Raw genomic sequence first — 12,552 nt, forward strand, 5'->3', positions numbered from 1 at the left:
CTGCCCCTCAGACCTGGAAGACTTGTGTGTTATCTGAAAGTCAGCAGAAGAAGCCAAAGCCTGCTTATGGAAAACCAGGCTGGTCACTGATTTCCAACAGAAAATTGAAGAAGACTAGAGAAGAGGGAAGGACACACACTAATCTATCCTCGGGGAAGTACAATTATTTGTCTGCCCTGTGGGACAGATGCTGAAATCAGAAGCCTTTGGTGAGTGATGGATGGAGACCTGCACTAGGCCTTCAGTTACGGGTGATGGATGGTCTGTTTTAAAGGCATCTCATCAGTCTGGATCAGTCCTACAGGTAAGGCACCTGTGCTCCCCCTTACTCTCGGGACGTAACTGATGAGTCTGCCGGGCTGAATCTGTGTGCCAGAACGTGCTTTTCCAAATGTTAGCATTCCAGGTACAGTCTTTTCCTGTTGACAGTTAAGACACAGCCAAATCCCCTCGATCTAATGATTGCCAGTGCCAGCAAAGCTTCTCCAGGATCTGTTGTTAAAAAAAAAAAAAAGAAAATTATGGAATGATCAACACTTCAGATGGGCCTATCTAAAGGTACATGGATAATTACTGAAATAATTTTACTCAACTACCTTATATAAGTAGTCTTTATCACATAGGAGGCATTGTTCAAAGTGCGTTCCTTATAATAAATCTTATTTAATTTCAGGTTAACCCTATGAAGTAGAGATTATCTTATCCCTTTTTTTTACAGGTAAGGAAATAGAGACACAGAGAGGTTAAGTTACTGTCCTGAAATCACACAGCTAGTCAGTAGCAAAAGTGGGATTCAAACCCAGTTAGTCTGGCTCCAGAGACTATATATATTCTTAACTATGACTCATACTGCTTCCCTAGGGGCACTGCCCCCAACCTAAACAAAAGGAGACAAATCAGTAATAATTTTGTATTTGGAGATTTTTAAATTAAGATATTTTTGCTCACCTTAATGAGTAATTGCTCCCCTTTTTACCAATGGGCAGAACCCTGCTTCCCAGAGGAGGAAATTAAGAGAATAGAATGAAGGATTGTCTGTGATTTGTTCAAAGTCCCGTGGAGCTGTTTTTAAGAAGGAAAATGGATTCATACATAGGACAGAGACTATGTACACTGGCTGTCCCTTGACTCTGAAGAGTGAATTATTTCAGCTGGGTGGCTATGTCTTTCTTCCGTCCTTTGGCTTTCTGTTTGTGTGCTATCATTTGCTAAAGATATGGCAGTGTGCGCTTTGCTTGGGTGTGCAGCTAGGAGGCTTATGTGTGTTTCGCACCTCCCCCAGGAATGCAGCCAGAAAAAGCCATGGCATTCAGAAGCCGTCTGGGAAGGCTCTGCAGACCTGCTCCAGATGGGGGCACAGGGCCAGCTGCACATCCACTGGCTTCAGAATTCACCTGGACCAGACTCACTGCAGGGCAGTTTGTCACCAAGAATGATTTATCTGGGAGCCTAGCTGTCCAGATCCTGGCAGGTCGTCCTCGGGGAGGCAGGTAGCCGAGACACAGCTCAAGTTCAATGTGGAAGGTTCAGAGCTGAGGCGCAGCCTCGACTCTGCCACCGCCAAGCTCTGCCACTGTGGCTACGTCCCTTCCTTTGATTGCTTCCAGACTCCTGCCGTCTGCCCGAGAAATGGGAATAATAGCACCTAAGCTCGTATTAGCCAAGCTTGCAGACTTTCTTGGAGGTAGCTGAGAGACCTAGAGAAGCATGTAAGAACCCTTGATGTGTTTTCATTATATTTATATAAGCAATGGAACTGAATGAGTCAGCATTCTATCAGAAAACAGACAGCACACAGAGACAGGAATAATTGAGGAGATTTTAATTGACGAAGGTGTGGACAAGTTAAGGGAAACCGAGAGGGGTAATGAAGCCTGCCAAGGCCAACAGCAGCGGGAGCTGTAGCTACCTAGGCCAGAAGAAGCAATGGGGGGAGTACCTGCAGAGAGGGCCCGGTGAGAGCTGCAGGTGAGAGCCCCCCAATAGGAGCTACATGTGACCTTGGATAGAGAGATAGAGTCCTGTCAACCGCAGCACAAAGGAGGAACCAGAGGAATAACTTTTTCTTGTTGTCCTGCCCATTGGCCAACCCAAACAGAAGGCAGAGAGCACAGAGCACACACAGGTCAGCGCCTGAGGCATGGAGCAGGGTGGGGAGTGATGGAAAATAAGTCTAGAGGGACACTGAGCCCGGCAGGGACGATGCAGCCCAGGAGCCACACATTAGTGTCATTGTTGGCTCCCAGCATCGGATGCAGTGGTGTTTTAGAAGTCTCACACGATGGAAAGTCAGATACGCTTATCACAGACAACCAAACAGAAGAAATCAATGAAGAACGATTCAGGCTACCTGTTACAAGAATAAAATGCTTCCTTAGGTACCTTCTTTTTTTCCCCTCTGAATCAAGAAGTCTGGAAGCATTTCAAAGTAACAAGAGCATGAAACTAAAATACAAATATTATCTAACTCATGCCAGTGCCAGGCAATTAACTAAATGGTAGGTGTATATTACCTCTCAGCATCATCAGCACAAGCTTATTATGCTTTCTATTCATCTATTTATTTAAAAAATATTTTTAGGCCCTGGCCAGTTGGCTCAGTGGTAGAGCATCGGCCTGGCGTGCAGGAGTCCCGGGTTCGATTCCCAGCCAGGGCACACAGGAGAGGCACCCATTTGCTTCTCCACCCCTCCCCCTCTTCTTCCTCTCTGTCTCTCTCTTCCCCTCCCGCAGCCGAGGCTCCATTGGAGCAAAAGATGGCCAGGGCACTGGGGATGGCTCCTTGGCCTCTGCCTCAGGCGCTAGAGTGGCTCTGGATGCAACAGAGCGATGCCCCAGATGGGCAGAGCATCACCCCTGGTGGGCATGCCAGGTGGATCCCGGTCGGGCGCATGCGGGAGTCTGTCTGACTGCCTCCCCGTTTCCAGCTTCAGAAAAATGAAAAAAAAAAAATTTTAGGTCCTGTCTTGTGCCATGCACCGTGTCAAGTCCCGAAGCTACACTCCTGAACCAGACAGACAAAAGCTTTCTGTCATCGTGCTTGCATCTATTTTAAAAAGCAAACATCAAACAAATGATTTCACAAAGAATTAAGAGTGGTTGAAATAAGTTCTTTAAAAGGAAAGTACGTAGTGTATGAATTGGGCACCTAACCTCACCTAGGAGAAAGAAAAGGCTTCCTGGCAGAGCTGAGGCCTGACAGGGTCCTGGAGAACCAGAAGGGATTGGATGAGGGGCAAATCAAGGGAGATTTCCCGGGCAGAGAAAACAAAGTTTTCCAATTTCTGAAGCATGACAGAGCAAGGTGCATGGGTGGAACCGAGGGGCAGATAGCATCGCTGAGTGTGGCAAGCAAGGGGCAGAATGGTACAAGGTGAAGGTGAGAGGTAGATGAGGGGAAGGGGGCTGACTACACAGACCCGAGCAGCCAGGCTGGGGACACTGCATTATCCCAAGCATGATGTTAATGCGTTGAAGGCTTCCAAGCTTGGGGATATGACAGTTTTAAAAGATGACCATCTGTACTTGGAGGCATAAGCCCAAGAACAGAGTGCAGGGTGCATTTTGGAGGTTCTTGCAATAGCGGAGATCAAGGACAGGATCGGCAAACTTTCTCTGTAAAGGACCAAAAGTAACTATTTTCTGCTTTGTGGGCCATAAGGTTTCTGTGGCAACTACTCTATACTTTAGTGCAAGCAGGCATAGACAACCTATAAATGAGAGAGCGTGGCTGTGCTCCAATAAAACATGTTTGCCAACCCCTAGTATAGACAAAAGGTGAAGGTAGCTTGGACCAGAGTGGCAGAGCTAACAGGTACGTGAAGAAGTGTGGATAGAATGTACTCTGGAGATGAGATGTGAGGAGCACCGAAGCTTATGCTTAGATAACTGGGGGTATTAGAGCTCTGTTACTGGGATGGCTAACAATACAGAAGTTTTGGGGAAAGAGCGTAAATTCAGCTTGTACTGACATAGATCGAGGTGTCTGTGGGACCTCCAAACGGGGAGACAGAACCTCCAAACAGGAAGAGGGAGGCTGGTGCTGATTTAGGAAAGATCTATTAATCTGGAAGTAGGAAGTTAAAGGAGCTCCTATCCCATAACTTTGAGATTTTATCTGAGAATTAGAAAGCTGGGTCATCTTCAGATGGTAAGACAAAGATAAGACTAGAAGAGTCAGAAATTTGAACACAGTGGAGAAGGGTTGAAATACTTATGGTGTAAGTAGGAGGGTAGAATGACTAGGGAAATACAATAGTAAGTGGACACCATCTGGAGCCTGTTGAGATGGGCAACCAGGAATTCACCATCTTCTGTGTGTTTGATCCCCCCTCCTCCCCTCCTCATCATGGCTTCACCTGAAAGATACCGGCTCAAGGAAGGTCTAGTTTCCCCTCCAGAGGTTTCTGGGTAGATTCTGCCAAGGTACAAGACAGTTTAGATAAGACAATGATGAAATGATGGGTCATATAATGAGAGTGTGGAGGCCCTCACACCATACCTGGCCTTGAGTTGTAAGTTAACAACTGCTGTGACCGGACAGACCCCGCTAGAAAGAGCTGCAGGGCAAGCGGTGTCTTCAGTGGCGGGGACAGTCTGGAGGAAGGAGTGGTTAGAGAAGACGTGGAGGAATGGGGACCCTGGTCGACGATGGAGCGGGCTGGCGGTGTGAGCGGCACTGCGGTGGCCTGGAGGCAGAATAGTACGGGTCTGAGAGCACAGCAAACGGCAGATAACCGAAGGGGCTTACAGTGAGGATGGACGAATGAAAAGGCAGCGACGTCAATGTCATGTACATCTCCCATGTCGCTGAGAGGCCGCTGAGCACTCAAACCGACCAGAATTCAGCTGAGGTGCAGAAAATGGGAAGTGGCTATGGGAGGCCAGTCCTGCCGCTGCCAACAGGCCGCGAGGAGCTACCGCCTGCGCGCAGCAGGCGCGTGCGCTCATCCTCCAGCAGGGCTCCGGGCTGAGCACAGCGCGGCATGGGGGGGGGGGGGGGGGGGGAGGGCGCTGTCTGGGCCCCGCTTGCCCCAGGCCACCCTGTGGTCATTGGCAAAGCCGAGCCTCGTCCTCAACAGTTGTGCTATGAATCACTATCACCACACTTCCCCCTGCAGAATTAGCGTCCAAAATTTTCAGGTCTCTTCTGCATTCTAGGTGTTCCATCAAAGGACCTTGCCTGGGACTAGGATGAGGCAAGAGAGATGCCTAGGGTGCAAAATTAGGAAGGTCCTCGCAGTCAGGGTCAGGCACAGCCCTGGGAGTGAGCGCACACCCCGGGTGTGAGTGTGCAACCTTTAAGTTTTGTTCCTCAGGCGCCTCTCTTACCTCCCCCTGGTTCTGGCCTACCAGCAAACTCTAATATGAAATGGTGTCTATGGGACCATTCACTGTGATTTCAGAGAAAAGTTTGCAATTAGAAATTCCAGCGAAAAATCCATTTTAGAGTCAATTGTGACTCCCTGTTAGAAAAACATATGTTTGCACAAAGAAGCAAACTTTGAAAAAGTCTGCCGCGTGAGGCTCTGCATTACTCCACTCTCTGTGAACTTTTTTGATCTCTAAAAGCACTTTCTTACAGATACAATATTGATAAGCCCCGTGACATTCTGACTGATGGTACATATCTCAAAAGACTTTAATAAGAAAAACATCATTCTTTTAGGAACATTTGGGGTTTATCAAAAGGAATTAATTTATAAGTCTGCTGCCTTCATTGGAGAATATTTATTTCTTCTACTCTGGCATGAGGCAGAGATACGTGAGCATCCTTCAATGACAAGAGAATGTGGATGCCCTCCGTCTTTGAAGTCAGTCTTTCTATCCCAGAGCCTATGGGCATGGCATCTTGATTGTGAAGAGCAGACATTATATATTATGCAGTAGATAGAATTAGCATTTCCAAAATGATGGCCGGAAAGAGAGGCCATCTGACCCTACAGGATCTTTGTGCACTGCTTTCCAAAGTACTCTGCCTTCCCTCCAGAAGCACCTCTAGGCAAGCCACAGGACCTCGTGGGCCAAGTTCATGCCTAAGGTGTCCCCTTTGGACTTTGGGATTCCGAGGTTTTTGTCATCTCGTGTTGGCCTTCCTTCTTTTGTTTATTCTCTTTATTTCCAGGTGGTCTGAAAAACAACTTAGGCTATTTGCTTTGTTGATAAGTACATAGTAAAGCTGAAAAGATGATCATTTCTTTCTGGATTCATGATAAAATTTAAAAAATAGGAAAAAATGCCATTTACATATTTCTTAATGGTGTTCTATTAACCAGAAATGAGAAGGGCCCCATAACTTAATTAAAGGCTCACCGAGAAAGAGCATGATCCTCGGGTATTGTTTTTTTTCAAGAAGCAGGCTTATGAGGAACCCACTCAGATCACTATTAGCATTTGCTAAAGCCGAACAAAAATAAGATGTTTCTACATATTTTCCAATAGAAAATGACTCTGTTGTTGTTGTTTTTTTTTACCAAATCTGGCTCTTTCAAGTCCACCATATTATTTATCCCTCTCCCCCACCCCCATTTATCTCTTAAAAGGTTCTCCAACACTTCTCTGTACTCCCTATTGTGTGTTCACATCCCTCCCCCATCAAAGGTTCTACTTTCTTTAGAGTTCTTTGACTGGTTCATTGCTCTTGAACACAGCAGAGACACAGAATACATGTATGATACTTGACCCACAAATTCATACATCATGCAAATCAATCATTAATGATGAATTTATTGACTGCCTCATCAACCACTCTGGTGATCCTTGCTATATATATACATTGAGATGAGATGTAAATCATCTTATTTCTGTAGAGTCTTTACGAACTGAAATTGTCATATAAAGAGCTATTGCTCTTGCCCCCTCTCATTTGAAGAGAACTTTACATTTTTCCAAAGTACTTTCACATCTATGCTTTCACAGGGGCCTCTAGATCCTAACGAGACCTCTAGAGGTGGGTGTTATTGTCCCCATGTTGGGGACGATTGCAGGAGGTTACTCCACGTTTTGTGTTGTAGCAGTTGACTGCAGAGCACAGTGCTGGCTCTCGGTCCCTTTTTTAAGCTAGATATCATTACCTGACTTTTATTTCCATGTCTGTTTTGGCTGTACTAGTAAAGACAGTTGCTAAGTTTAGCAAGAGACAATGAGGAGTGAAGACGTAAAGTTAGAAAGAAGACCCAGAAGCGATAGACTAGCAATATGTTTATTTTCATAATTGCTTTTTTCAAGGTTATTAAATAAAGATATCTGGAAGTAGAAGTATCTGATGAAGGAATAAAAATAGCGTATGATGGACTTAAAATGATTTCTTTTCATAAGTAAGTAGAGCAGAACAGGACAAGGAGAATAATCAGCCGGGAGATAGGAGTTGGGAATCTGCATGTGTTGGGCACAAATGAGGAGTTAGAAAATATCTTACCTAAATAGTCGACATATTTAGAAACATAGTGATTTGACTGAATTGCAGCAAGGTGGTAACAAGGAATTGGGGAGAGCTTCCCAACTTTCAGGGGAGCAGTAAATATCTTTTACTACAATGTCAGTGTGATAGAAGGTCTAAGCCCCAAGAAGACCCCCGTGTCCTGTCTCTTGTGTAAATTCAAAATAAAGACACTGACCAACTATAAAACAAAACCTGTGTGTATGTAGAACTAAAATAGCTCCTCTTTAGATATGCTGATTGCAATATGGTTATGTTAATCAAAGTTAGACCTCTTTATGCCTTTCTTTCAGTAGCCTTTTTTTGCCAGTGCCCTAAGCATGTGGGACAGTTTAGCACTGGACAGAATTATTGAATAGTCCATATAAATTGTGAAAGTAAGCAATATCTGGTCTGTACTTGTTAGTATATGACTCATTTCTTCCTGCCAAAAATTGCATAAAAAACTACCTTGGAAACCAATGCTTGCATAATATAAATGGAAGGCTAAATCAAAGATATAAAATAATGGGGTGTTTTGGCCACTGAGATAAATAGGAGAGACAGTATATTCTGTATGGGGGACATCTCTGGGAGAAAATCCCTAAGTTCTACATGTTTGATATTATTATACAACACTGAAAACAGCAAAACATTTGCATAAGTCCAAATATCATGCTCATGAATACACCGAAGATCATCATTTTCAATACACCTAAGATAAAAAGCAGTTAAACCTTTCTGTTAAACAAGTATTTTGAAACAGGATACATCAAGTGTAGGTTCATTTCATATATTGGCTAGTAAAAGATTTGGTCTGAGACAGAATATATATTGTAAAATTTTTATCAAGATTTAAAATAAAATCTATTACTTCTATGACCAAATCCTGGAATGTGATCTAACTCGGGCTCCCTGTCATTTTCAAAGTCACTCTATTTTGGTGTTTCTACAGGTGTGTTCTGTAGCCCCCTGAGTCCCAGTCACTGAGGTGCTGATGGAAAGTGTAGTGTCAGATTCAAGATTAGGATCCACTGAATTAATGTTTTACTGTCTCTGTTCCTTATGAGTTCTTTTATAAAAAATGTATTGATTAAAAAAAAAGTATTGATTGATTTTAGAGAGGGAGAAAGCGAGGAAGAGAGACAGACAGACAGAAACATCGATCTGTCCCCATATGTGCCCTGACCCACAACCCTGGCGTATCCAGATGATGCTCCAGCCAACCGAACTATCCATCCAGGTCCCTTATTAATTCTTTTTAAGCCCTTCCTTGACCAGGGATAGCTCATTCCAATATGAGTTCATGAATGGAAGTCTCATTGGCCAGGAATTTGCAGAAGAAAGAAAAGAGGGTAATTAGCTGGGTAAACAGGAGGCTAACTTCTGTTTTGGAGATAAAATGAAGCCACAGAGGCTGGAATAAGAAAGGGAATTGAGCCAGTTGTTGACTAAGCCTTCTCTCTCCACCCCCAACATGCTTGGAACAGCAGCAGAGCAGAAAAGATGGAAAACAGTCTTCAAGATTTCATTTGAGTTGGTGAGGAGACTTCCTTCCCATTAAGTTCTAGCTGCCTGGTGGGTAGATTATTCTTCTTTGCAGAGTGGAAAGCTCATGGGTAAACCAAATGCCACCGCAATCCCTGAGAATCAACCCGGTCTCACTTAAAGTATGCTGCATTCTTTTGCTTATCACTAACACAGTATCTCCCAGGATAATACACTTTTTCCTTGTTTCATTATTTTTATCTTCTCTTGTTCCTAACTAAGCCTTAGATTTTCTGTGTCCAACATCCTTCACCATGTCATGTATTTATGAGCAATAAATTAATATTGCAACTTGGATGGAAGTACTAATCTGTAACTAAATATTTAACAAGGGGGCAGAAAGAATTTACATTTTGAACTTCAAACACTGAGAAATAAATGCCCTCAGTGGTGAGCTTTCCAAATTGGCAAGACTGCAAGGGCAAAACAAAATTTTCATGCATTTGATTGACCCCTTGAGAGGTGAGCTATTATTAGGAGGCCAGAACTTGTCAAAAACTCTCTGGAAAATATTGGATGAAAAGTGATTGAAACTAGAATTACTTTAAGCTGGTAAGCAGAGCCATGTCCAAAGGAGACATAAAATAAAATATTACATATGCACATATAATATTTTTATATTAATATATATGTTTATATATTTAACAACTCATTTTAATTCTGCAAATATTTATTGAGTGGCTATTGAATTAGAGACTATGTCATGCAGGTTTGGGGAACACAGATAATAATATCTAGGTTCTCTTACCTCCAGGAACTCACAAGCTGGAAATGTGTAAGAGGGAACGCTATTGTTAGTGGCAAAACAGCACCAGCTGTTACTGGCGATTAGACCTCAGTTCAACCACCTCAGTACTTGAGTTTGTCAAAGAATTCAGAGCCAAGGAATTCAAATTGAAGGAGAAAGTTTATTTAGAAGGTCACAGAGGTATAAAGAAGTGAGTCAGCAGGGCTGCGTGGGCTCAGCAAGTAAGATACAGAGGTAAAAGAAGGGCCCTTGGAGTTTAGAAGAAAGAAAGGCAAAGGTAATGTGCCTCGGGAAAGGGGAGGGAGAAAGGCACTGATGTGCTCCAGAGAGAGAGAGAGAGAGAGAGAGAGAGAGAAAACAAACCCTAGGTCCTCCATTCTAATGGGGTATTTTTGTTTTTTGTTTTTTTTGTGTGTGTGGGAGAGACAGAGAGAGTCAGAGAGAGGGACAGATAGGGACAGACAGACAGAAAGGGAAAGAGATGAGAAATATCAATTCTTCGTTGCAGTTTCTTAGTTGTTCATGATTGATTTCTCATATGTGCCTTGACCAGGGGGCTACAGCAGACTGAGTGACCCCTTGCTTGAGCCAGCAACCTTGGGCTCAAGCTAGTGAGCCTTGCTCAAACCAGATGAGCTTGCACTCAAGCTGGCGACCTCAGGATGTCGAACCTGGGTCCTCCACATCCCAGTCCGACGCTCTATCCACTGCACCACTGCCTGGTCAGGCTCCATTCTGATGATTTTTATCTGCTTTCCAAAGGCAGGGCTTTCAGGAGAGATCCCAGGGGAATATCTCAGCAGAATATTTATCAGCTCCCTTGGTGTGTTTTTTCAGGGTTGTGGTTTCCACTGATTGGTCAGTGCCAGGGCAGGAGGTCATTAGTCATGGCCTCAGGTCCTGATGTCAGCCATGGCCTCACCCCACCTGGCCTTGCTGCTTTTCTGGGCCTGGAGCTGAAACACAACTGAAGCCTAGATGTTATCTCTAGTGTGACCAAAATTCAGATTCCTGGTCAAGAGACCTGAGGCTTTGATTCCAAGATCATCTGTTGCAGATCAGAACCTCATTGTCCTGAGGGCTTAACACGTAAGGGAGTGGTTGTGCAAGGGAGTCATAGGAGGCTATTCTCTGGCCCCTCTCTTCTCCTCTAAGGGAGTCTACTACCTGCCTAACAACACGCTAGAGGAGGAACGGTCAGGGAAGCATCTGAACTGCATGACCAACAATATGAAAGGTCAGAGAGTCTAAATCACATGACCAGCAATATGCTAGGGAAGGAAAGGTCACCCTGGGACGAGGTCATTGTTTTCCCAGGTTTGCCCATTGCTAGGCACCCAGGGTGTCCCACCCTGGTGACCTGCTGTATCTGGCCTATCATTCCTATTCTGCTCACGTCTGTCTGTCTACTCTATCACTATGGTTCCTACAACCTAATACAACCTGACAAAGGTTATATTAGTGACTTGTAAAAAATGCTACCATTGCAGGGATTAACAGGAAAGAGGAAACCTGATGTTGGTGCCAGTGATCAGAGAGGTCTTCCTAGAAGAGGTGACATTTAACTCATTGGAATTTCAGCAGACACAGGAGGATGAGAATGTCCTGGCAGGGGGAACAGAAGTTGTAGGTGAGGAGCACATGGCTAGAATGGGTAAGAAATAGCAATGCTTTATGATTTGAGTGATTAATTCTTTACATATCCATTTATTCAGCAGACTTTCAGTGGGTGCTGAAGGAGGTAGGTGCTGGCTACAGAAGCTGAGACATGCACGGTGTAAGGCGAGTAGTCGCGGCGGTCACAGCCATTCACGGGCAGGTTCTCATTAGATTCGGACAGATGGTAAAGAAATAGTGGAGTCAAAAACTGGTGGCCCATTTCTTTATTCCAGCCTCGCAACTGGCTGGTGAGTAAAAACACACAGGGCACCAAAAGCCACTCACATGTTCTCTGGTTCCACAACCAGGAGAATCTTTTCTGATTTTTTCTAGAATCAAAGGCCCCCCCCACCAGTCTCAGCAGAGCTCGCCAAGAGCCTTCACCTTCTCCCTTATACTCTCTGCACAAACTGCAGAAAACATGGCTTCCTTCTTCCTCTCCTTTCTTCTTAAAAATTTTTGGTGCGAAACCCCTCCTCTAGCAAACATTAGCATAACAATGCCCCTCCCCAAGCAGGAAGGTAATTAGCGGTTTTACCTGGCAGCGGCCATTTTTAACAATAAAAGTGAGCAACTCGGAAAATGCAAATTTTACAAACTCATTTGCCTAACACACAGCCTCTTCATGGCTCATGTGATTGGGAGAGAGTGGTGGACTATGGGACTTTCAAGTAAGCAATCAAACAAACAGAAATCAATTTGATTCTAGAGAGATTTGTTTTTGTGGTGTCCCAATGATATCTTCCCAGAAAGTAAATGCCATTTCATTGAGTACCTTCTACATGCTGTGCTGAGTACCTATGTTACCGCCCACCCTTACAACAATCCGCATGGTAGGTATTTTCTCTATGTACAGGTAGAAGGAGAAACTCTGGGTGCCTGAGATTTCCCAGCTTGTAATGCATGAAGCTTGGTGTGGAGCAGGCATTGATCTCAGTGACCTGGTAAGTATAAAAGCTGAGAAATGGCTGAATTCAAGTACTCTCCCATCCCAGCCTGTGCCGTAAATACCACCTCGGAATGCCTCGGGACCACCCTGGCCTCTGGTGCTGCGGGCCCGCTCTGCAGAGTCCAGGCAGGTGATTTATGCCGCTCTGTTCTTTCAAGAGACCCCGGCTTATTGCCTTGCCCAGGAGAGCGGCAATGACGCTGCCCCACCCCACCCCCCAAACCAAAGATT

The sequence above is a fragment of the Saccopteryx bilineata genome, chromosome 1, assembly GCF_036850765.1.
Source record: "Saccopteryx bilineata isolate mSacBil1 chromosome 1, mSacBil1_pri_phased_curated, whole genome shotgun sequence".
Lineage (NCBI taxonomy): Eukaryota > Metazoa > Chordata > Mammalia > Chiroptera > Emballonuridae > Saccopteryx > Saccopteryx bilineata.